Consider the following 26,177-nt stretch of genomic DNA (forward strand, 5'->3'; position numbering starts at 1 on the left):
ACAGCACGCACCAGGAAAAGCTAAAGCATAGAGAGAGAAACTGAGTATCAGGATATACATGTGTAGATGTGCCTTTTACAGAGGCAGAGTACAGTCTATAATCTAGACTCTTTCTGATTGTGTCAAACCTTATTGGATTTAATTTCAATAAAATTATGCATTGTTAAGGAATTGTGTGACATTCATATTTGTGAGCTCCCTGAATATCATCCATGAATTTGATTATTTGTGTCTGTGCAAGTACTACTTTCTCTTCTGGAAATATATTTTGCTTAATCTGCCACATGTAAAATTCTCACCAGTGTTTTGGAAAACAACAACAACAAAACCCCAAAAAACCAAACCAAACCAAACAAAACAAAACCTCCCTCAGGTACAACAGTGTCCCTGAACATAAAGTCTTCTATAGGGGTTTCTCTGATCAACTGGGAATAATTTGCAAAACACTCAGCTCTTTAACAAATCTTTTAGAGAACTTTTACTTCCTCTCTTCTTTTTAATTATTTGCAATTACCAAACAGGGTAGCTTCTGAGTTAATTCATCCTCTCCCCTCCAGGAGAATCAGACACACTGCTTTGCATACAATAGGTATCAGTAAGTGTATGCTAGGAAAGTATGGAAGAGCAGATGACTCTCCTAACTTTATAGACCCACACATGGAAATTGGAGAGTGCTGGGTGAATCTTCATTTGCTGTCTTATCCAATACTTGCTAGTGTGTTTCCATAACAGCTGGCAAAGACTATGGAGAAAGACAATGATAGCTACCAACAAGGATTCATCTTGCTGGGCTTTTCTGATCACCCTTGACTGGAGATTATTCTCTTTGCTTTTATCTTGGTCTTCTACATCCTGACCCTTCGGGCAACACTGCTATCATCTTGTTGTCAATCATGGATGCTAGACTCCACATGCCCATGTACTTCTTTCTTAGGAAACTTTCTTTCTTGGATCTCTGCTTTACAACAAGCATTGTTTCCCAGCTGCTGTGGAACCTTTGGGGTCCAGATAAGACCATCTCCTACCATGCTGTGGCCCAGCTTTATATCTAGATGATGTTGGGCTCAACCGAGTGTGTTCTACTGGCTGTCATGTATATGACTGCTACGTGGCTGTCTACTGGCTTCGGCATTACACTGTGGTCATGCACCCACGTCTCTGCCTGTAGTTGGTGACTGTGTCCTGGTTCTGTGGCTTTTTAAACTCCTTTGTCATGTGTCCCCAGACAGTGCAACTCTCTCGATGTGGGTGAGATGCCTGCTCTAATTGCCATGTCCTGTGAAGACACCATGTTGGTGGAAGCATTTGCCTTTGTCCTGGGTGTTGCCCTTCTCCTGGTGCCCCTCTCCTTGATCCTCATCTCCTATGGGATGATTGCTGCTGCTGTGGTGAGGATCAAGTCAGCTGCAGGGTGCAAGAAAGCATTCAATACCTGCTCTTCCCACCTAACCGTGGTCTCCCTTTTCTATGGGGCCATCATCTACATGTACCTGCAGCCAGCCAACAGCTACTCCCAAGACCAAGGCAAGTTCCTCACCCACTTCTACACCATTGTCACTCCTAGTGTCAACCCCCTGATCTACACTCTGAAGAACAAGGATGTAAATGGGGGCAATGAAGAGGCCCCTGAAGGGAGAGAAGGAGGCCAAGGAAACCTGAATGAGAGGAATGCTGGGGTAATACATGAAGTTCTGGAGTCTGTCTCTTAGATATGTATGTGATGATGTGGAGAGCAAACTTTCAGAGTAGAGTGAACACAGCTGGACATTATGATTTCAAGTGTGACCTCATCCCTTGGTCTCTGGATGTGAACTGGTTTTCTTCAGTTTAAAGGCATCTACCTTAGGAAATATCTCCTATACTTGCCTTTTACACATCTTTGGGGTTCATCCACAATTACAGGGGACTAGTAACACTAACTCAAAGCACACAGTCTGTAGATTAAGTGATGCGATGTCAAATAAAAATGAGACAACACCAGTGGCCTCCTCTTGAAGCTCCTTTTTTTTTATGACTACAGTGATTTTTCAGAGGTGAGCAAAACAACATCAGTCAAATCATAGGACTCCGTCTAGCAGTAGGTTGTTTCTTCTTAAGTGAGGAGTTTCTTGTTTTTGTTTTTTTGTTATTTGGCTTTAAGGTTTTATTTTAGTTCTAGTTAGTTAACATATGGTATAATGTTTGTTTCTTGTGTACAATATAGTGATTCAACAATTCCATACAACATCCAGTGCTCATCACAACAGGTACACCCCTTAATCCCCATCCCCTACTTGAAGCATCCTCCCAACTCCCCTTTGGTGACCATCAGTTTGTTCTCCATAGTTAAGAGTCTATTTCTTGGCTTGTACACCCTCTCTCTGTCCCCTTTTTCTTTCTCTTTCTCCCTTTGCTCATTTGTCCTGTTTGTTTGCTTGTTTCTTTCTTAAAAAAATATTTTATTTGTATATTTGAGGGAGAGAGAAAGCATGAGAAGGAAGGGGAGTAGAGGGAGAGGAATACTCCCTGCTGAGTAGAGAACCAAATAGCTCTTGTGATTTTAGTTTCCATACAATTAAATTTTGAACTTTTTAGTAACTACATGTGACCTTTCTTTATAATTAAAAAAGAACATTTAGGGGAGTTTGGGTAGCTCAGTTGGTTAAGCTTCTAACTTGTGATTTTGGCTTAGGTCACGATCTCAGGGTTATGAGCCCTGCACTGGGCTCCATATTCAGTGGGGAATCTGCTTGAGATTCTCTCCATTTGCCCATATCTGCCCCTATCCACAATCGCACTCACTCTCTCTCTAAAACAAAAAAGTAAATATATATATATATATATATATATATATATATATATATATATATCTTAATAGAACACTTAAGTTTCCATTTTAAGCTCAAGAAATCACCCAGGTGGCATCATCTTGGAAATAAAGGATGGAAGAAAAAATTTTAAAAAGATTTTATCTATTTATTTGACAGAGAGATCACAAGTAGGCAGAGAAGCAGGCAGAGGAAGAGGGGCAAGTGGGTGCCCTGCTGAGCAGAGAGCCCAACGTGGGGTTCGATTCAAGGACCCTGAGATCATGACCTGTGTTGTAGGCAGAAGCTTAACCCAGTGAGCCTCCCAAATTCCCCAAAGATGGAATAAATTTTGTCTATCGTTCCAAATTCCAGTCCTTTTTTTTTAAAAATCCTTATTCTCTCTGTTGAGTCTCTGTGACCTGAGAATCACTAGCAACACATCCACACACATGTAATGAGTTTATTTCCTGTTGTACTTTTTATCCCCATGATTTATTTATTTTATAACCAGAGATTTGTACCTCCTAATCCCTTTCACCTATTTCACACATCCCCCACCAACTTCTCCTCTAGCAACCACAAGTCTGTTTCTGTTTTGTTTGTTCATTTGTTTTGATTTTTAGATTCCACATACAAAGAAATCATATGATATTTGCCTTTCCCTGTCTGAACTGCTTTTAGTAAAAACAAAAAAGATTCAAACAACCTTCTCTACTTAGAGCTTGAGTAGTAAGATCAACTCTTGCCACAAATAATTCTCCTTTATTCCTTTTGACACAGTAGTATTTTCTTTAGATATTCAAATCCTATCAGTCAAGTTAAGAAAATATTTCTTTGGCAGCTGTCCTTCTATGATGATATTTAATTCTTACTTATTCTTGTTTATTGATTGATTGATTGAGAAAGTGCCTGGTGCGGGGGCGGGGGGCTTGAGGAGGGACAGAGAGAGAGAGAAAGAAAGAATCCCAAGGAGGGTTGACACCGGGCTTGATCTCATGACCCTGAGATCATGATCTGAGCTGAAGTCGACAGTTGAACACTTAACTGATTGGGCCACCCAAGCACCTCACTCTATGATGATTTTTTTTAACCACTTCTCTTTATTTATTCTTTCATAGTTTAATGTTTACAAGATAGTAACAAGTGGAATTTATTTTTATTTGTTAAAGACACAACTATTCTCTTTAATTTTTCCTATTAACATATAATGTATTATTTGTTTCAAGGGTACAGATCTGTGAATCATCAGTCTTATGCAATTCATAGCACTCACCATAGCACATACCCTCCCCAATGTCCATAACCCAGCCACCCTCTCCCTACTCTCTCACCCCCAAGCAACCCTCAGTTTGTTTCCTGAGATTAAGAGTCTCTTATGGTTTTTCTCCCTCCTGATCCCATCTTGTTTCATTACAAGTGGAATTTATTGAACATTGTCTATGACACTATGGTTAGCCCTTTTCCTATTTTATCTGAGCTAATATTTATAACAACACTGACAGGTAAACACTATTAATATTCTCTATATAAGAAAGCTGAGTCTAAGAGGCTTTATTATTAGAGGCTTAATTTGGGGTTGAATTCCTGTTTCCTGGATTGGTACTTCCATTATCAAATGACTCTGTCAGACCCAATGACTCAAGTACAAGAGCATGAGACGTGAAAAGGATGGAAGTATGTTAGTGAGGGAAAACACATCCATTGATACAATCCTCCATGTCTTAACCTCTCAGACTAAAATAACCAGACAGTTTTATCTTATTTATCTCTTCTGAAGTCATTCCATTAAGGACACTTATCACCAGCTCCTGTGCAAAAAGCCAGAGGAAACTGGATGATACCCAATGATGGCCTGGAGACTAAGACCTAATTCTGTTGGCTGAGGCTGCACTGTGCTCTCCTGGGCATGAGGGCTGGGGCCAGAGTGTGTCAGGGAAGGAGAGGGGGCTTGTGGACTAGGGGGGTGGGCCAATGTGCTGTCTTTGCCTTCCTCTTTGGAAATCTATTTTACCAGGCCTGATATAGGTTTGTTGCCTTCATAACTATTTTCCAGATAATGCAAAACCCATATCAATTTTGTCCTTTAGTCTTATCAGCAAGAATCCCCAGAAACTTGTCTCTAATATTTAATTTTTAATAACAAAATCTTTGTTGGTGTTTCCAATGTAGGTATGCAATCAAACTTGGGATTCCATTACCAATACTAAGTCATCACTGCAGCTTATAACTTTGACGAATTTGAAAATTCCTCAAAGGTTTATAGTAAACTTTTCAACACTGACAACATCCAGGTCTTTCTTCTCAAATCAAAGATATTTAATCAATGCTTACTATCTTGAACCATATTTTCATTGAAGCTGCTATTTTTCCTGCAATTGTGGGATCCTCTCACAAGAAAATATGAATCGTTTACATCTCTAAGTGTAGCTCCCTGCCCTCTTAATTTGAATTTGCTTCAGGAGGGTGAGGAAAATAGATTCCAAGTGTACAGTGTGGTTAAGGAGCACAGGGCTGATGGATTTGACCTTATGTCACCTTTAGAAGAAGAAAAACATCAGATTCCAGGAGGATTTGCATATGGAACAGACTCTTAGCCACATGTAGAGCTGCAGAGATTAACTTGGATACTATTTAAAATACTTAGAAATGTAAGTATATTATGGTGTCTTTGCAAGTAGTAGCAATGCATTTTTATACTATTTCTCCCAAAAGGATGTTTGGCACAGTGATAAATACATAATATATCTTTTGTAAAATATTTTGATTTATAATAGGAAAAAAGAATGGTATATAAAGCACAAGTAAGCTTTATTATAATCTCTCATTTTGTAATTTGAAATTACTATTCATTGCCAGTATTTGTGATACTATATCTGATATACCAAAATTCTGGTTTTGAGAAAATAATTAGGGATATTAATAATGACAAATAATCATTTATTCAGTGATTTGGGATTTTGCTCACGTTTTCTTATTCAGCCAGCAAGTATTTACTGAGGATCTATGACATGTCACACACGATGCTGGGATGATGGAGATACAAATATGAAACACAAAGAAAAGGAAAGTGCAGTCTGTCATTGATAATGTGATATGGGATGAATTGGGTGGGCACTTCACTTGATTGTTGAAGTTTGGTTTTCTGCAGGAGATGATGGCTGTTCTGTGTTTGAAAGATGAGTAAGTTTGAAAGTGAAAGAGTAGAAAAAAGATGCTGTAGTAAAGAACAAAATGTATGTGTTAAAGCAAGGAGAGGATGGAACATATCCTGAGCTAGTAGTTTGAGGTATCTGGATACAAGATCCCTAAAGGTAATGGTTGTGGGTAAATGCGGAGGTGTGCACAAGAGCCAGATCTTTAAACACTCCCAACTAATACTCAGTTGGGAAACTTGGATTTTATCTTTCCTCCAATGGAAAAGAAATTAATGTACTTAGGAAAGATAGTGACACTAATAGGGTACATTTTAGGCAGATCATTTGCTACAATTTAAAGGATGACATAGAAAATAAAAGGAGGAAAAAAATTAAAAAATAAAAAGAAAAGAAAAGGAGGAAAATATTTCAGTAATCCGACTGAGAAGTTATGAGAATTTGAGGAATGAAATGGGTGAAGATGAAGCAGAGAAATTGGATTTTGGAGATGTTAGAGGGATGGACTCAGGACCAGGGATCTGGCTGGAAACAAGTAATGAGCAACAGAGAATACCCGAGACCCAATCCCTGGTGTTTGCTTTGCTTTCCTGGATGTAGAACGAACATGTTGGAGCTGGTGGCTGGAATATGTTGGAGCTGGTGGCTGAAGAGCACAATTTCAGTCACATCATCTGACAGCATAGTTCTCTCCCAAATCAGAAGGATCTCAGAAATTTATTTAAGGCCAGGAGAAAAAAACATATCCCATAAAAATATCTATGTCAGACTCAACCTTCATATTAAGGAAGGAGCTCCTGGCACAGAAGGTCTCATTCTCATCAGGCTTTTGCTCACCCAGCTGTGAGCTTTTGACCCCCAGCTGTGGAAGTGAGTCATTAAGTTTGGTATGATTATGTCTGAGTCATACCCTGAGCTGACAGTTGCTAGTGGGATTTCCTTGTCATCTCCATCAGAATAAGCCACAGGCCTGGGCAGAAGTGATGATAACCTAATGAGAGATCTGCATCACAGATCAAACTGTTTGAAATCTTACTGCACTGTGCAAAGTTGGAGACACTTTAATCCCTTGGGTCCTGCCTCATCTGTCTGATTTAATTCTGTCTGAGAGCAGGAAACTACCTGATGGGTCAGAGGGTCAAGAGCTGATGAATTAATTCAGTAAACTGTCTGCTTAAACTTATTCTTGTAAATTACTCATGCTGTTTGTATTAGTTATTCCATTCCTCTACCTGTCATTGGAGGCATAATTACACATAACAACCAAGCACTGGTTTTGCTAGTCCATTCAGGCAAAGGAAATAGGAGGATTAAGATCATCTAGGTCAACAAATGTTTCTCTGAAATATGAATTTTCTCGGTCATTATTTCTGTTTTTCATGTCTTAATGGCCTTGGAAATACTATATTCCAGAGAGAAGAATGAACCTAAAATTTGATAGTCATTTCTACTTGATAGCTGGTGTGGGAGACAAAAGCAAAAGAAAAACAAATTAAATTCCCTTACTACTTATAGCCCATTGACAAGTCCTTTAGACAGGTAAAGTGACCTTCTTGTGGGAACTCAGTTGCCTCAATGTTAATACTTCGCTAAGGGCAAAAGACAATCTTGGCTTAACATCCTACCCTCCAGGATCCTGTGAGTCTGTAATGCATAGAAATTCCTTTGGAAACTCCCTTTATCTCTATCCCCCAACACATGTGTTAACAATCATCCTCCAAACATATGACCCATTGATGGTTCTCATGACTAAGATTTTATTAGACAGTAATAGAGAGTAGATAGTAATAAAGGGCCTTTTCCTAACAACATCTAACCCCTCAAGGTCCTGGAAACCTTGCTTCCAGATTCCTTGAGACTTATGCTATCCCTAACCCCCTCCCAACTTGAAAGTATATAATGGGCCACTCCTCATGACCCCAGTGCAGCTCTTTCTTCCCACAAGTCCTGTCCCTGTGCTTTAATAAAAACACTTTCTTTGCACCAAAGACACTTCAAGAATTCTTTCTTGACCATTTGCTCCAAATCCAACAATTCAACATCAACAGCTTTTTAAATAAGAGTAAAAGAGTCCCTGTTAAATTAAAAAACACTTTAATTTGGATTATCTTAAATTTTATTTTTTAATTTTTCATAAAGTCAAGTTGTAATTCTTGGTGAATAGCTCTATGATTTTGTATACATATATAGATATATGTAACTACCATCAAGATCTGAATATATTACCACTGAAAACTTTTCTTGTCTTATGCTATCATTGATAGTCTTCCCAAATCTAAATTTTGGCAACCACCATATTTTTGTCATTTTGAGTCTTGAACAATCTACAAATGAAATGATACAGTACCTTGGTTAGTTTTAAGATTGGCTTCTTTTATTCATAAAGATGTGGTATATATATATATATAAGAGACTATTACTCAGCCATCAAAAGAAATAAAATCCCACCACTTGCAATGATCTGGATGGAACTAGAGGATACTATTTTAAGTGAAATAAGTCAATCAGTGAAAGACAATTATATCATATGATTTCACTCATATGTGGAATTTAAGAAACAAAATAGACAAGCATAGGGGAAGGGAGGAAAAAATAAAATAAGTTGGAAACAGAGAGGGAGACAAACCATGAGAGTCTCTTAACTGTGGGGAACAAACTGAGGGTTGTTGGAGGGGAGGTGGGTGGATGAGGTAACTGGGTGATGGGTATTAAGGAGGACATTTGATGTAATGAGCACTGTTGAATTACTGAAATCTACCTCTGAAACTAGTAATACATTCTATGTTAATTAATTGAATGTAAATATACTTTTAAAGATTTTATTTATTTATTTGATAGAAAGAGAAAGAAAGAGAATGAGTGGTGGGAAGGTTAGAGGGAGAAGCAGATTCCTGCTGAGCAGGGAGCCTGATTTTGAACTCAATCTTGGGACTCTGGAGCCACCCAGACACCTCTGAATTTAAATAAATGAAAAAAAAAAAAAAAAAAAGAAAGCAAAGAAAGAGGGAAAAAAGATTGACTTTTTTCAATGAGCAGAATGTCTTTGAGATTTAAACAAATTGTTTGTCAGTAATACATTCTACATTTTACTGAGTAGAATTGCATTGTGGGGGTGACATCAGTTTGTTCACTTGTTGAAGGATATTTGGGATGTTTCCAGTGTTGGGTAATTATAAATAGAGCTGCTATGAACTTTTGAATACAGGTTTCCAAAGGAACATAATATTTCATTTCCCTGCGTTAAGTACTCAGGAGTGGACTGCAGGGTCATAGGGTAAGGATATATTTGCTTTAAAAAGTACAAAACCATTTTCCAGAAAGGTATGGGATTTTGCATTTTCAAAATCAATGTATCAGAATTCCAGGTGTCAACTTCATCAGCACTTGGTAGTGTCAGTTTGAGTTAGACTAATAGGTGTACAATGACATTTCATCATGGCTTTAATTTTCCTAATTTCTACTGAGGTTGAACATCCTTTCATGTGCTTATTGGGTACCTAAATGGGGCATCTCTTCATCAGAAAGGTGCCCCCAAATGTGGGGTGATGATCAGGTGGAAGCTTGTGCATGCAGTGAAAGAATTCACCTGAGGCAAAACAAAGGAGATAGAAGTTTACTGAATACATTGCAAGGGAGTGTTGGACAGGACAGCAGAGAAAAGTTGTTTGCAATGAGGCAGTGATAGAGGTTGGAGCCAAGGCGAAAGGTGAGGAGGAATGGGGATGTATGAAATCTTTCCTTTTTTGGTATCTGTGCTCTGTTGTAAGTAGGCTGTTGGTCAGCTAGGGTGTATGAATATTGTGAGGTCACCCAATGGTCCCATCTGCATTCCATTGCTCAAGCTTGTTTGCCTAAAAGTGACTTCTACACTTAGGTTCACCCATATATCCTTTTCATTAAATCAGTCTCTTGTTTTGCTCATTTTTCAGAATTGGGTTGTTTTTTCTTTCTGAAGAGTTTTGAGTGAGTTTTTTTTTTTTAATTTTAAAACTTACTTAAATTTATAATTTTTTAGAAAGAGCGTGAATGTGTGTGCATGTGTGGGTGGGGAGAGGAGGCGCAGAGGGAAAGGGAGGGAGAGAAAATCCTAGGCAGGCTTCATGCTCAATACAGAGCCTAATCTAGGGCTCATCTCACAACCCCGAGATCATGATCTGAACTGACATCAAGAGTCACACTTAACTGACTAAGCCACTCAAGTGTCCCAAGTTCTGAGTGTTCTTCAACAATCATGGAAGGAAGTCACTTGATGAATATATAATTTATAAATATTTTATCACAGCCTCTGACTTTGCCTTTTACTTTCTCAACAGTGTCTTTCCGAAAGCAAATTTCCATTTGGATTGAATCCAATGTATCATTTTTTCTAACATATTTGACTTTATGGTGTCATGAATTTTTTGTCTAACTCCAGCCCCAAAAGATTTTTCTCTATTGTTTTCTACTAAAAGTTCTATGATTTTACATTTTATATTTGGATCTGTCATCCATCTGAGTTATTTTTATGGAAGGTGTGGAATTTAGGCAGATGACCACAATTTTTTGTTTTTGAATGTCCAGTTCCAACAATTTGCTGAAAATGCTTGAAGAATTGCTTGTGTTTATTTGTCAAAAATCAGTTAGCTACATTTCTGTAGGTCCATTTCTCAGCTCCTTCTCTGTTCTGTTGACCTATCCATTTATCACTTAATAATGCTATATTGATTATTTCAGCTTGACAGTAAATCTTAAGAACAGGTACTGTGATTTCTTCAACTTTAATCTTAATTTTAAAATTTGATCTAGATTTTCCTTTTCCTTTCCATATAAATCAGAATTAACTTGCCTGTATCACCAAAAATGTTGCTGAAATTTTTATTGGAATTGCATTAAATCAGTGCATCAAATTGAAGTGAATTGGAATCTCTACCACTTTGAGTCTTCTTATCCTTTAACATAAAGTTGTTTTCTTTTATGGTTTCAGCAGCTTTTTCAGTTTTTAGCATACAGATCCTTTTTGCCATATTCTAGATTCTGTGATAGAAATATTTCTTTGGGGGGTGCCTGGGTGGCTCAGTGGTTTACACCTCTGCCTTCAGCTCAGGTCGTGATCTCAGAGTCCTGTGATCGAGGCCTGCATCAGGCTCTCTGCTCAGGGGGAGCCTACTTCCCCCCCTCTCTCTCTGCCTGCCTCTTTGTATGCTTGTGATCTCTGTCAAATAAATAAATAAAATCTTTTAAAAAAGTGAAAAAAATATTTCTTTGGAAATACGTCAATCAATAAAAGAAAATTATAGTATTTCACTGATATGTGAAATTTAAAAAACAAAACAGAGTAACATAAAAGAAGGGAAGGAAAAGTAAAATCAAAGATTATTGAGGGAGGCAAATCGTAAGAGACTCTTAACTGTAGGAAACAAACTGAGGGTTACTGGAGGGGAGTGGGGGGGAGGATGGGATAACTAGGTGATGGGCATTAAGGAGGGCATGTGATGGAATGAGCACTGGGTGTTCTATGTAACTGATGAATCACTCAATTCTACTCTTGGAACTAATAATACACTATATGTTAATTAATTGAATGTAACTAAAATAAAATTAAACAAACAAAACATAAACCAAACAAACAAAAAAAGAAATATTTCTTTTGAGTATTTAACTTAAAAACTTCATGAATTCATTGTCATTAAGCAAAAACAAAATAAGAGCTTTGATCTAAATAAATGATTTTATTGTCTGCAAAAGAAATTGTGAATGAGGAGAGCTGTAAGAGAGGCCTGATTCTGAGATGTGATGCAACTGTGAACCCCAAAAGAAGGTGGGAGCAGAAATTGAAGGACGGGAGGAAACTTAGTTTGTCCATAGTCACACAGGTACAGTCTGGAAATGAATCAAAACCTGCAGGAATCTTTCCTGGCCTTTCCCTGTTCTATCATTGGATGAGAACTGAGTTGAGTAAAGAGTCTTTAAATTGCTTAGACTATTGCCAGCACATAAAACAGAAACAAAAACACAAACTGCATTGTTTTCTCACTGAAAGCAGAAAGTTGGGTTTGTTTACATTGCTTGCTAATTAGTATTTTTTTAAAGGCACATCCCTGCCTCTCCTATTTAATGACACCATCTTCAGTGTCAATAACATTTTCAAGATCCAACTAAAGAATTATGTCCTCTCACCATTGTTCTAGTAAGGTAATGATTACTTTCTCTTTATTTTTTCAGCAGTATGGACCAAGTTTCTAAAACCTAGTCTGTTAATGATAGCAGTCTTCTTTGTAATTTATGCTAATGCTCAGGAATTATGTGTGTGAATATATAAGAAAGCAACTCTGCCTTGTGAACTTTTGCAACTGAAGTATCAAACAAGGTCAGAATCACAGCTTGCTCATATAAAAGCTTATGTTTTTAATATTTCCCTTTTAAATGCAATGCAACATTTTCAAATATAGTAGAAATTTTAATCAAGTTATTTTGTGACTCCAGGCACACAAGAACTCAATCTGTCTTTTGCAACTTACCAAGTAATATTTAGGAGGACTATTTTTCTCCTCTCTAAATTTGAGTCATCTTAGTGATTGTTCTGATGTAAAATTATTGTTTATATGATTTGCCTTCCTCTATAGCCTCCAGAGAAATCTCTTGAGAGTTGTTTCCCTTTAGGATCTTATATCTCTAGAGGATGGAAGACCTTAGAACTCAGGCAACCTAATAGCATAAACAACTTAAGCTCATTCTAAGAAATCTACAGGGGCTAATTTTCTAACCACTTGAAAAGCTTTAAAAGTCCCTGCAGTTTAGTGTGTGAGAGGAATGCTGGGATAGTGGTGGGGGACCAGTGTTGTCTCCTCTCTCTGGGCAGCAAGGGGAGGGATGACTTTTTCTGGGTTGGCAGTTTCATCCCCCCTTGTTAACTAAGCTTATAATTAAGCTGAATGCTTATTTCCTCCCCTGGGTCAGTATTTCAGAGAGAGTACTTTCCTTTCTCTCTTCCTTTCCAACTTATATATGAAATGTTACATTAAATCCGATGCCGATATTGATTTGGTCAAATAATTCACCAGTTTGTCCACGTTCCTCATTGTTCCCTAGAGACTTGCTATTTCAACTAAACAGGGGTTTGAAAGTCCACATTTTTTTTTTCAGAAAACCTTGTTACCTTTTCTGCTCCCCAAATTACCCACCCATGCTTTCCCAAACTGTCGTATTAATTTAGGAAAGAATGAATGGGTACAACGTCTCAGGTTTCACCAGATGGTGCTAAAAATAATTGTATATGGGCTTATGCTATTAGCAATAAATGGAATCCATTAATTTTATTGAAGCAACAATATTTAAAGAACTATGCTTTGTACACTGTACGAAGTATTCTAAAATCCCGTCTTCAGCAATTTTGCAGTTTGTTTTTCCTTCAAGAACTCTAGATTCTTTGTCAGGGCTTCTTTTCCTGTTGTCTATCTCTGGCTAGAGAATGACTTATTGTGCAGGTTTAGGTGTTTCTGTTTGCCTTGTTTTGTTTCTTATCTGTGGACCAGTGTCATTTGTCTTCTGCCATCTGTACTGACCATTCGTTATATGTCCAGATTTACCCTTCTAAAACTAGAACACAGGCATTGTTCAAATGTAGACAATCCAGGCAGAAGCAGGGTGTTGTTGATCTGCCACAACAGCAGGATGAGTAGGAGAACCACAGCTGATTCTCTGTAGCCTGTGAACTCAGCTGACCCTCCTCTTTAAACTCTGGGTGAGGACAAGGGCAAGCCCCACCCTTGGTCACTGCTTTCCCTCTTGGAGGAAGCTCCCTTCTTCTACCACCTGACCCCATGGACACAAGGGGATGACTCTGGGAAGAGGCTTCATCAACATCTCATCCAAGACCTACTCATCATTTCTTCTAAGAACTTGGTGCAGGTCAGTATAAACAATGATGGTGCTGCAGTGAAGGGGAAATGTTACCCAAAAAGACCTGCTGGCCTGTATATTTTATTTGAGATCATGGGCTCCCAGAACACTGTCTTAGAACACTGATGCATTTGTAAGCTTAAGCATACGAGTCTTATATTTTAGAAATTATTTTGTTATTCTTTCCTAACAAATATTGTGATTTTCATTTTAAAAAAGAAACATTTAAAATGGGATTGGGAGGAAGACAAACCATAAGTGACTCTTAATCTTACAAAACAAACTGAAGGTTGCTGGGGGGAGGGGGTTGGGAGAAGGGGGGTGGGGTTATGGACATTGGGGAGGGTATGTGCTTTGGTGAGTGCTGTGAAGTGTGTAAACCTGGTGATTCACAGACCTGTACCCCTGGGGATAAAAGTATATGTTTATAAAAAATAAAAAATTAAAAAAAAACATTTGAGTGCCTTTAAATACAAGTGTTTTAAGGAATGCTCTGAAAACCCCCATGATGTAGTCATTAATATTTCCTCCTAAGAGAAAACCAGTTCTTGTGGTCATACTGGAATCCAGGGAGTGTGTGGATCTACATCTCAGATCTGCATCTCAGATTGCAGGACAAAGGGCTTTAAACCCTGCTGCAGTCTCACAAACCTGCATTTCTGTAACAGGTAATCAGCTAGGTGAATGGTTAGGCAAATGTATTTTTCAGATGTTTGATAAGCTTTCTAGATTTCTATGTACGTTTATTTAGTAGTCTGTGTTTGAACATAAATTTCAGGAAGCTTGAGAGTATTCAGAACAACCCATGCAAGCTAATACAGTATTCAGAAAAACCCCAAGAGCTGTGGTAGAGGATGTGGACACAGAGAGCTGGAATTCAATCAAGTAAACTTCCTTAAATGTGTGACCTCTAAGGTGTGGTGACTGGGTTCAGGTCATATGGACTTCTCAGGCCCATTTCCAATGGCCAGTCCATTAGAACATAAGTCTGACAGTTCTGGGGCTCCTCAGGAAGCATGCTGCCATCGGGAAATGGGTGGCTAATCTCCTTCCAGACATCTGACTTCTCCTGAGGTCACAAAGATCTCCCCTCCCTATGTAATTGTTCCACTTCATCTGCAACATCACCACCCCTAGATGGGAAGAGCTAATGATGAGGGCATGTGAAGTGGGCAAAACCTCTCTAGACCTTTGCCAGAGTAATTACACAGATGGAAATGTACATGTGAAGTTCATGGCAGAGGCTTTCTTGGTCTGTGGTGAGTCTTTGAATACACCTAAATACTGATTGGTGGGTCATCTTGGGCAGCTCAGTTGGTTTAGTGTCTTCGGTTCAGGTCATGATCTCAGGATCCTGGGATCAAGCTCCATGTCAGGCTCCCTGCTCAGTGGGGAGTCTGCTTCTCCCTCTGCCCCTCCCCTGCTCATGCTCTCTCTCAAATAAATGAATAAAAAAAAACAAACACCATAAAAGATCGGTTAGGAAAAACAATGATAACATTATAAGGATGTTTGTACCTGAGGAGATCACTATAGGTCCAAAACCTTTTTGTGTTCATGGACCTAATGTTCAGGTGACCCAATGGCGATTGAGACCAGGAAGCTTACTGTTCTTGAGCAAACCTACAGGTATTTGGTGGGCCCCCAGGAGGGATAGACTATTGTCATTGAGGGTATGGCATTCAGGCCAGCAGATGGGAAGCAAGGACAGCAGAGCAGGTGACAGTGTGAGGACTGTTAGCTGGTCCGGGGATTATGGGAGGCCCACAGCCTCCATGACAGGAGTGCCTGCACCCTACAGGAAGATCTCCCATGCCAGTGAGGCAGTACCACTTCTATCTGGCATACTTTTGAAAATGCACAAGGGGATAATTGTGTCTCCACTTTCTCTTTCCTAAATTCCATTCAGATAATTTGTGTGACCCTGCTGGGGTCATGGATTTTGGTTTAGTATCTTTAAGATACCAGACTCCAGACCTGGAACAAAATCATGAGTGAGTGCATGGGGCAAGTACTGAATAGTTCCTCATGTTAGGAGAGTGAAATGCTCTTGCACACACATACACACATGCACACATGATGAACATGCGAGTTAGATAGAGGGTTTCTTTCACAGACTGTATATGTATCTAATTACCCCGCTGTATACCTTAAATATCTTACAATTTTATATGCCAACCCTACCTCAATAACGCTGACATATATAGGTATATATGATTCATATACACATAAGTTCTAAAAACCTGGAAGAAGAAAATAGAGAAAACAAGTATATATATAAATTTATCAATAGCTATTGTCTATGAGTAGATGGGATTATGCAGTTATTTATTTCTTCAATGGTCTTTTTTTCCTCTAAAAAACATGAATTGCTCTTATGATGAGTTGTTTTAAAGTAACTAACTAAACAGATAACAAGTTCCTGTCTTTGGGGTATCACTCTTCAGCTAAAATCAAGAAAGAAAAGTAAAAGTATTGTCCCTTTTATGTGTGGTGATTACAAATGTTAAGTCTCATTACAATATTTTTTTTAAATATTTTATTTATTTATTTGACAGACAGAGATTACAAGTAGGAGGAGAGGCAGGCAGAGAGAGAGAGGGAGGAGGAAACAGGCTCCCTTCTGAGCAGAGAGCCTCATGCGGGGCTCGATCCCAGGACCCTGGGATCATGACCTGAGCCAAAGGCAGAGGCTTTAACCCACTGAACCACTCAGGTGCCCCTACAGCATGGTTTTTAAATTTAACTTTAAAAAAAATTAATTTAAGGATTCTTCTACTAAAAAAAAAAAAAGAAGAAGAAGAAAAAAAAGTTATGGCTTTCATCACTTTACAGACAAATATGTTTTTAGTACCTCAGCCTCCAGTTCCAGGAATGGGCAGGCAGGTGACTCAGTTCAGGTGTGAGGGGGCTCAGTGAAATACATCCACTGTTGGGACCAAACGAGGTATACCATTTTCTGCATGAGTGATAGCACAGATGTTAACCTCTGCAAACAGGTTTATCAAGCCAAGAGTATGGAAAGAAGTAACATGAGCTCTGGAGGAGACTTCATTCTGCTGGGGTTCTCTGACCATCCAAAGTTGGAGACCATTCTGTTTTTCATTAACACAGTTTTTTACCTTCTGGCTGTGGTGGGGAACTCGACCATCATCTTTTTCTCCCTGGTGGACCCTCGACTGCACTTGCCTATGTACTACTTCCTCTGCAATCTGTCCCTCCTGGACCTCTGCTACACTACTAGTAGCATACCTCAGATGCTGGTCAACCTCTGGGGGCCACACAAGACCATCACTTATGTAGGTTGTGTTGTCCAACTCTTTGCTTTCCTGTCTGTGGGGGGCACTGAGTGCATTCTCCTTTCAGTCATGGCTTATGACCGCTTTGTGGCTGTTTGCAAGCCACTCCACTACATGGCCATCATGCACCCACAGTTGTGCCTGCAACAGGCAGCCTTTGCCTGGCTCAGTGGGATCGCCAACTCTGTGCTCATGTCCCCACTGACCATGTCCCTGGGGTGCTGTGACCAACGCCGCATCAATCACTTTGTGTGTGAGATGCCATCCATCATCCGCATTTCCTGTGTGGACACCAGCCGCGTTGAAGGCTTAGCTTTCTTCCTGGCCATCCCCATTGTGCTGGTGCCTCTCACCATGATCCTTGTGTCCTATGGCTACATTGCAGCTGCAGTTGCACGCATCCGGTCTGCAGCGGGGAGGCGCAAGGCTTTCAACACCTGCTCTTCACACATGGCGGTGGTGTCTCTCTTTTACAGCAGTATAATCTACATGTACATGCAGCCTGGGAATGTGGCCAGCCAGGACCAGGGCAAGTTCCTCACACTCTTCTACTGTCTAGCGACCCCCACTCTGAATCCTTTCATCTACACGCTGAGAAACAAAGACGTGCAAGGGGCCGTGCGCAAGGTTCTCGGGAAAGACAGTGGTGCATTGGACATGGGAGCGCACTGAGGGAGGCTGGCTTCCCAGCGCTCAGGTGCTTTGGGTCTGGGGAGACTGAGGTGCTCCAAAGCAGGGAAGGTGCACAGGGTGGTGCACAGACACTGAAGTGTGGGTGAAGGGGGTCTACTCTCTTTCAGGAGTCCTAAAGCAGTGTCTGCTTGTGGGGGCTGGACAGAACCCCTGTCCTTCCAGGAGACAGTGTTAACCGCGGGAGATAGTGTGCTGGGGGGATGGGGGGATGCTACTTCCTCTCTGCTCAGTGGGGACAGGCATGACTTGTGGCTTGGATTCCAGAGACCTGTAATGTCACTCCCAAATCAGCCCTCAGGGAAGAGACAGCGGGGTTGAAGAAGTGTGTATGCGTGTGTGAGGGCGAGACTGGGATGCTGACGGTCGATAGTTCCTGTCCATAAACCCTTTTAGTACAAACGTTCTAGACCCTCCTGGAGATGGTGCTGTTATTTCTGCAGGCTACTGTTGCCTGCTAACCCATGCCTTGCGCAAGTGGTTATTTAAAATTTAAAGTCCTATGCCACTTGTCAATCTAAATTAAGTCGACTTAATGAGCATTCAAGGCAACTAGCATTTAAAAGTTAGTTGGATTAACATGAAAGGGTATAGAACATTTCAGAGATGATTCCATAAGGTAGGGTAAGTCAGCTGTGTGTGTGTGTGTGTCAAATGTTTTCCTTACAGTGAACCATTGACACAGAAGTTTGAAGGTCACTGCCTTAAAGAGTCTTACTGGAACAAGCTCCCAAGCAGAGAATACATCTGCAGTGAGGGAAAAAAAAATAGGGATAGAATTATTATTTTCCTAAATACTCTTTTAAAAAAGTTTTTAAATTTCAGTTTACAGTATAATAATAATTTCAAGTGTAGAATTTAGTGATTCATCACTTCCATACAACACCAGGTATTCAAAAGTGCCCTCCTTCATCCCCAAACCTGTTTTTCCCATCTCCCACCCCGCCCCTCTAGTGACCATCAGTGTGTTATCTAGAGTGAAGAGTCTAGTTCTTGATTTGTCTCTTTCTCCTTTTTTCCCTCTGCTCATCTGTTTTGTTTCTTAAATTCCACATATGAGTGAGATCATGCGGTATTTGTCTTTCTCTGAGTGACTTAACATAATACCCTCTAGCTTCATCCACATCCTCACACATCCATATAACACCTGGTGTTTATCACAAGTGCACTCCTTAATGCCCATCACTTGCTTAACCCATCCCCCAACTCCTACCCCTCTGGTCACCATCAGTTTGTTCTCTGCAGTTAAGAGTCTGTTTTTTGTTTTACCTCTCTCTCTTTCTCTCTCTCTAGGGATACCATTCTTACTAATTGAATTAGTGATCTTAAGGTCACAGAAGGAGATAGTGGTGTGGGAGCATGTGGACAGGAATGGGAAGCTGCACAGTATGAGAGAGTTTGCCAGGATAAATGATGATCATGATGAGGATGATGATGCTAATTATGATGAAAATGGATCTGTACTTGATTAACTTATGTATTTTCACCTTCTGATAATTCTGAAGTAAGAATGATTCAAGATTTAATGGCAAGGCAAAGTTTTCTTTGCAATATTTTTTTCTCAGATTTATAGCAAAAGGTCAACACGAGTATCTTTAAGTTGTAAAAATTAATGCAATCAATAAAATCTCAATGAATTCTAGGAACTAATTAGTGTCTATAATGGTGAACTTGCTCTGTCAGTCTGACTAGGCCACAGTACCCAGGTATTTGTTCGAACACCATTCTTGTTGTGGCTATGAAGATATTTCTAAGAGGAGATTAATATTAAGATCATTAAACTTTGAGTAAAGCAGATTGCTCTCCAATGTGTGGGTGGGCTGTATCCAATCAGTTGAAGGTCTTAGGATAAAACAGAAATCCCCCTAGCAAGAGGGAATTTTGCTTTTAGACCACTGCTGGACTTCAGCTGCAACATCTACTCTTCCTTGGATTTCCAGACTGTCTTACAGATTTTGAACTTGCCAGCCCTCCAAATCACAAGTCATTTCCTTAGAATCTCTCTACCTATCTACCATCTATCATCTATCCCTCTGTCATCTATTGATCTGTTATCTATCTATCATCTATTTATCTATCAATCATCTATCCATCTATTATCTATATCTATATGGTCTATTGATTCTGTTTCTTTGGAGAACCCTAATACTTTCCAAAAAGTAATAAAAAAATTAAGTATGTATACATTGACTTTTGCATAGATTTTACTTTTTTTTCCTTTTTTTGTTTTAATTTTTTATTTTTTATAAACATATAATATATTTTTATCCCCAGGGGTACAGGTCTGTGAATCACCTGGTTTACACACTTCACAGCACTCACCAAAGCACATACCCTCCCAATGTCCATAACCCAACCCCCTTCTCCCCACCCCCCTCCCCCCAGCAACCCTCAGTTTGTTTTATGAGATTAAGAGTCACTTATAGTTTGTCTCCCTCCCAATTCCATCTTGTTTCATTTATTCTTCTCCTACCCCCTTAAGCCCCATGTTGCATCACCACTTCTTCATATCAGAGAGATCATATGATAATTTTTTTATCTGATTAACTTGTTTCACGTAGCATAATACCATCAAGTTCCATCCACGTCACTGTAAATGGCAAGATTTCATTTTTGATGGCTGCATAGTATTCCAGTGTGTGTGTGTGTGTGTGTGTGTGTGTGTGTATACATACCACATCTTCTTTATTTATTCATCTGTTGATGGAAATCTATGTTCTTCTCACAGTTTGGCTATTGTGGACATTGCTGCTATAAACATTCGGGTGCATGTGCCCTTTCAGATCACTACATTTGTATCTTTAGGGTAAATACCCAGTAGTGTGACTGCTGGGTCATATGGTAGCTCTATTTTCAACTTTTTGAGGAACCTCCATACTGTTTTCCAGAGTGGCTGCACCAGCTGTCATCTGTAGATAGCAAAATTTTACTTTTTCCTTACCAATTTGAATGTCTTCCCTTACTTTTTCTTTTTTCTTTTCTTTTCTTTTTAGTACTAAGTTGAATAAAAGTGTTAAGGTGACATCCTCATCTTGTTCCTAGCTTCAGGGGAAAAGGACTCAGATTTTCAGCCTTGAATATATAGTCTTAGCTGTGAGTTTTTCCTATATGGCCTTTATTATGTGAAGTATTGTCCCTCCAAATCCACTTTGTTGAGTTTTTATCATGAATGGATATTGAATCTTGTCGAACGTTTTTTCTGTACCTGTTGAGATGTTCATGTGGTTTTTTGTTGTTGTTGTTTTTGTTTTGTTTTGTTTTGTTTTCTGTTGTTAATGCAGTAGATCACATTGACTGATTTGTGAATATCGAAATCTGCTTGGATACCTGGAAATTATCCTACTTGATTGTGGTGAAGGACTTTTTAATGAATTATTGGATTAGGTTTGCTAATGTTTTCTTAAAGATTTTTACATCTATGTTCACAAGACATTGGTCTGTGTTTTTTGTTTTTTTTTTTTTGTGGTATCTTTATCTGGTTTTGATATCTGGGTAATGCTGCCTAATAGAATGACTTTGGAAACTTTCCTTCATCTTCTATTTTTTGGAATAGTTTGAGAATAGGTATTAACTCTTTTTAAATGTGAAACCATCTGGTCTTGGACTTTGTTGGGAGTTTTTGATAACTGATTCAACTTCAAATTAGTCTGTTCAGATTTTCTATTTCTTCCTGATTCAGTTTTTGAAGTTTTTGTGTTTATACAGATTTTTTTTTGAAGAAAAACATTTTTATTACAGCATATTTACATCTGTCCAAAGTACTTATTTACTATAGTACTGACTAATTGTGTTTATACAGATTTATCCATTCTTCTAGGGCTGTTCAGTTTGCTGGCATATAATTTTTCATGATATTGTATGTCTCTGGTATCAGTTGTTTTATTCTCCTCCTTTATTTCTGATTTTATTTGAGCTTTCTCTCTCTCTTATTCTCTGTGTCTCTGTTTTATGAGTCTGACTAAAGGTTTATCAATTTTGTTGATCTTTTCAAAAACCAGTTTCTGGTTTCATTTATCTGTTATATTGTTTTCTTAATCTTTATTTCATTTATTTCTACTCTGATCTTTATTATTTCCTTCTTTACACCGAATTCAGGTTTTGCTTTTTCTCTTGTTTTAGTTTGCATTTAAAGTCTATTTTGTCTGATTTAAGTATTGCTACCCCTGCTTTCTTTTCACTTCCATTTGCACAAAAAGTGTTTTCCCATCCCTTCACTATCAGTCTTCAGGTGCCATTAGACAGCTTATAGGATGGACCTGATTTTTATTCATTTAGTCACCCTATGTCTTTTTTTTTCCAGTATGTTTTGATTGGAGAATTTTCTCTCTTTATATTCAAAGCAATTATTGATAGGTATGTTCTTATCACCATTTTGTGACTTTTAAAAATATTTTATTTATTTATTTGTCAGAGAGAGAGAGAGCACACAAGCTGGGGGAACAACAGAGGCAGAGGGAGAAGCAGATTCCCTGCTAGCAAGAAGCCAGAGGAAGGGCTCAATCCCAGGACCCCAGGATTATTACCTGAGCTGAAGGCAGATGCTTAACTGACTGAGCCACCCAGGCATCACTCTTGCTGGTTTTTTATAGTTGTTTTTGTAGTTCTTCTCTTTTCCTTTCTTCTCTTGTTCTCTTTCCCGTGGTTTGATGGCTTTCTTTAATGTTTAGATTCCCTTCTATTTTTTGTATACCCATACAGGTTTTAATCTATGGTTACCTGTAATAAATATATATATAGATAGATAGATATACATCTATCTATCTATATGTATATCTCCTTTACATATAGAAGTCTGTATTAAGTTGATGTTTCTTAAGTTTGAACCCATATTAAAAACACTACATTTTTACTCACTCCCTGCCACACATTTTGCATATATGATTTCATACTTTACGTCTTTTTATTTTGTGAATCCCTTGGCTGATTTTTGTATCATAATTAATTTTACTGCTTTTATGCTTTAACCTCTGTACTGGTTTTATATGTTATTAACCTACTACATTTTTATGTTCAAATTTATTGTGGAATTTTTATGAATTCTAATTTTCTTACTCCTAATTATGGTCTTTTCTTTCAACTTAAAGAATTTCTTTTAATATTCCTTGTAAGACTGGTTTAATGGTAATGAATTCCTTTAACTTTTGTTTGCCTGGGAAATGTTGATCTTTCCTTCTATTCTGAATGGTAACCTTGTTGGATAGAGTATTTTTGGTTGCAGGTTCTTTTGTTTTTGTTTTGCTTTGTTTTGTTTTACTTTTAACAGGGATTATATTATGTCACTCCCTTTTGTCTTACAAAGCTGAAAAATTAGCTTAGAGTTTTGTGGGTTTCTCCTGTACATAGCTCTTTCATTTCTTTTCTGCTGCTTTTAATATTCTCTCTTTATTGCTACTTTTTGCCATTTTAATTATCATATGTCTTGGTGTGGACCTCTTTGGGTCAATTTTTTGGGGTACTCTCTGTCCTCCTGGATCTGGATGTCTGTTTCTTTCCCCATATTAGGAAAAGTTTTAGCTATTATTTCTTCAAATTAATTTTCTGCCCCTTTTTCTCTCCTCCTTCTGGAGTTCCTGTAATGCAAATGTTACTATATTTGATGATGTTGCTGAGTTCCCTTAGCCTATTCTCATTATTTCTTCTTCTTCTCCTTCTCCTTCTTCTTCTTTCTTCTTTTTCTGTTCAGGTTTCTTGTTTCCATTACTCTGTCTTCCAGCTCCCTGAACCTTTTTTTTTTTTTCTTCCTCTAGTATACCATTTACTCACTCTAGTGTAGTTTTAATTTCAATTTTTGAGTTCTTCACAACTTATTGGTTCTTTTGTGTGTTTTCTTTGTTGGCAGTCTCACTGAATTCTCCAGTTTTTTCTCAAGTTCAATAAATATTTTTATAATCATTACTTTGAATTCCTTATAAGGTCTTTAGCTTACTTCTGTTTTATTTAGCTCTTTTGCTGTTTTTTTTTTTTCTTGTTCATTCATTCAGGATATATTCATCTGTCTTCTCACTTTTTCTAAATATTTTGTTTGTGTCTATATGTTGGGAAAGTCAGCGACATCTCCTGATCTTGAAAGTAGTGTCCTATAAGAGATCCTATATTGCTGGCAGTTCAATGTTCCCTGTTCACCAGAGCCCAGCATTTCAGCGAAAGTATCTTATGTGTGTTGTGTGCACCCTAGTGTTGTCACTAAGCCACACTTGCCTTCAGTCTGATCAGCGACAATGACTCCCTTGGTCTCTTATGGGCAGGGTTTGGTCCTGTGCTGTTAAGGATCCAGTCTGGGCTTATAGCTGGATCAGACCAGATACCTGCCTTCAACCTATTTATTCTGGTAGCAGTCACGAGGAACTGCAGGGAACTATCCCAGAGTTTTCCACTGAGAGGCTTTCAATGATGGGCAATTTCTGTAGTTAGACCAGATGTGTGCCTCTAATTCATCTGTTGGGCAATTTCTGTAGTTAGACCAGATGTGTGCCTCTAATTCATCTGTTGCACTAACTCCAAACTATAGGACTCTTTATTAATGTTGCCTACTGTGAGTTTTTTTTTTAATTTTTAATTATTTAAATTTCTATAAAGTATAACAGAATTGATTGTTTATGCACCGAAACCAGTGCTCCATGCAATATGTTCCCTCCATTATACCCAATACCAGGCTCACCCAACTTCCCATCCTCTGCCCCTTCAAAACCCTCAGATTGTTTTTCAGAGTCCATGGCCTCTCGTGGTTCATTTCCCCTTCCAATTTTGCTTCTCCCCTCCATCTCCCCATGTCCTCCATGTTATTTCTTATGCTCCACAAATAAGTGAAACCATATGATAATTGGCTCTCTCTGCTTGACTTATTTCACTCAGCATAATCTCTTCCAGCTCGTTCATGTTGATACAAAAGTTGGTTATTCATCCTTTCTTTCTTTTTTTTTTTTTTATATTGTTTTCAGCATAATAGTATTTATTGTTTTGCAACACACACAGTGCTCCATGCAATATGTGCCCTCCTTAATACCCACCAACTGGTTTCCCCAACATCCCACCCCCACCCCTTCCAAACCCTCAGGTTGTTTTTCAGAGTCCATAGTCTCTCATGGTTCATCTCCCCTTCCAAATTCCCTCGAACTCCCTTCTCCTCTACATCTCCCATTGTCTTCCACAAATAAGTGAAACCATATGATAATTGACTCTCTCTGCTTGACTTATTTCACTCAGCATAATCTCTTCCAGTCCCGTCCATGTTGCTACAAAAGTTGGGTATTCATCCTTTCTGATGGAGGCATAATACTCCATAGTGATTATGGACCACATTTTCCTTATCCATTCGACCGTTGAAGGGCATCTTGGTTCTTTCCACAGTTTGGTGACCGTGACCATTGTTACTATAAACATTTGGGTACAGATGGACCTTATTTTCACTACATCTGTATCTGTGGGGAAAATACCCAGTAGTGAAATTGCAGGGTCATAGGGAAGCTCTATTTTTAATTTCTTGAGGAATCTCCTTCCAAAGTGGCTGCACCAACTTGCATTCCCAACAACAGTGGAAGTGGGTTCCCCTTTCTCTACATCCTCTCCAACACACGTTGTTTCCTGACTTGCTAACTTTGGCTGATCTAACTAGTGTAAGGTGGTATCTCAATGTGGTTTTAATTTAAATCACTTTGATGGCTAGTGATGATGAGCATTTTTTCATGTGTCTGATATCCATTTGTATGTCTTCATTGGAGAAGTGTCTGTTCATGTCTTCTGCCTATTTTTTGACATAATTATTTGTTTTGTGTGTGTTGAGTTTGAGTTCTTTGTAGATCCTGGATATCAACCTCTTTTGTCTGTACTGTCATTTGCAAATATCTTCTCCCATTAAGTGGGTTGACTCGTTTTGTTTGTTTGTTTGTTTGTTTGTTTGTTTTTTACTGTTTCCTTGGCTGTGCAGAAGCTTTTGATCTTGATGAAGTCCCAAAAGTTTCTTTTTGCTTTTGTTTCCTTTGCCTTTGGAGACATATCTTGAAAGAAGTTGCTGTGGCTGATATCGAAGAGATTACTGCCTTTGTTCTCCTCTAGGATTCTGATGGATTCCTGTCTCATGTTGATGTCTTTTATCCATTTCAAGTTTATCTTTGTGTACAGTGTAAGAGAATGGTCTAATTTCGTTCTTCTACATAGAGCTGTCCAATTTTCCCAGCACCATTCATTGAAGAGACTATCTTTTTTCCACTGTATATTTTTTCCTGCTTTGTCGAAGATTATTTGACCATAGAGTTGAGGGTCCATATCTGGGCTCTCTACTCTGTTCCACTTGTCTATGTGTCTGTTTTTATGCCAGTACCATGCTGTCTTGGTGATCAAAGCTTTGCAGTAAAGCTTGAAATCAGGTAACG

General features: G+C 38.6%; 2 pseudogenes across 2 annotated transcripts; both read left to right on the forward strand.

The window, feature by feature from the left end:
- The first annotated feature begins 744 nt into the window (after positions 1-744).
- LOC309861971 (putative olfactory receptor 2W6 pseudogene) lies at positions 745-1,659 on the forward strand (annotated as a pseudogene). The gene has a single exon. The product of its transcript is annotated as a putative olfactory receptor 2W6 pseudogene (transcript).
- A 15,177-nt stretch (positions 1,660-16,836) lies between these two features.
- On the forward strand, positions 16,837-17,790 carry LOC309861972 (putative olfactory receptor 2W6 pseudogene; annotated as a pseudogene). Its single transcript has one exon. The product of its transcript is annotated as a putative olfactory receptor 2W6 pseudogene (transcript).
- Positions 17,791-26,177: the final 8,387 nt, after the last annotated feature.

Source organism: Mustela nivalis (genome assembly GCF_964662115.1).
Source record: "Mustela nivalis genome assembly, chromosome: 3".
NCBI classification, from domain to species: domain Eukaryota; kingdom Metazoa; phylum Chordata; class Mammalia; order Carnivora; family Mustelidae; genus Mustela; species Mustela nivalis.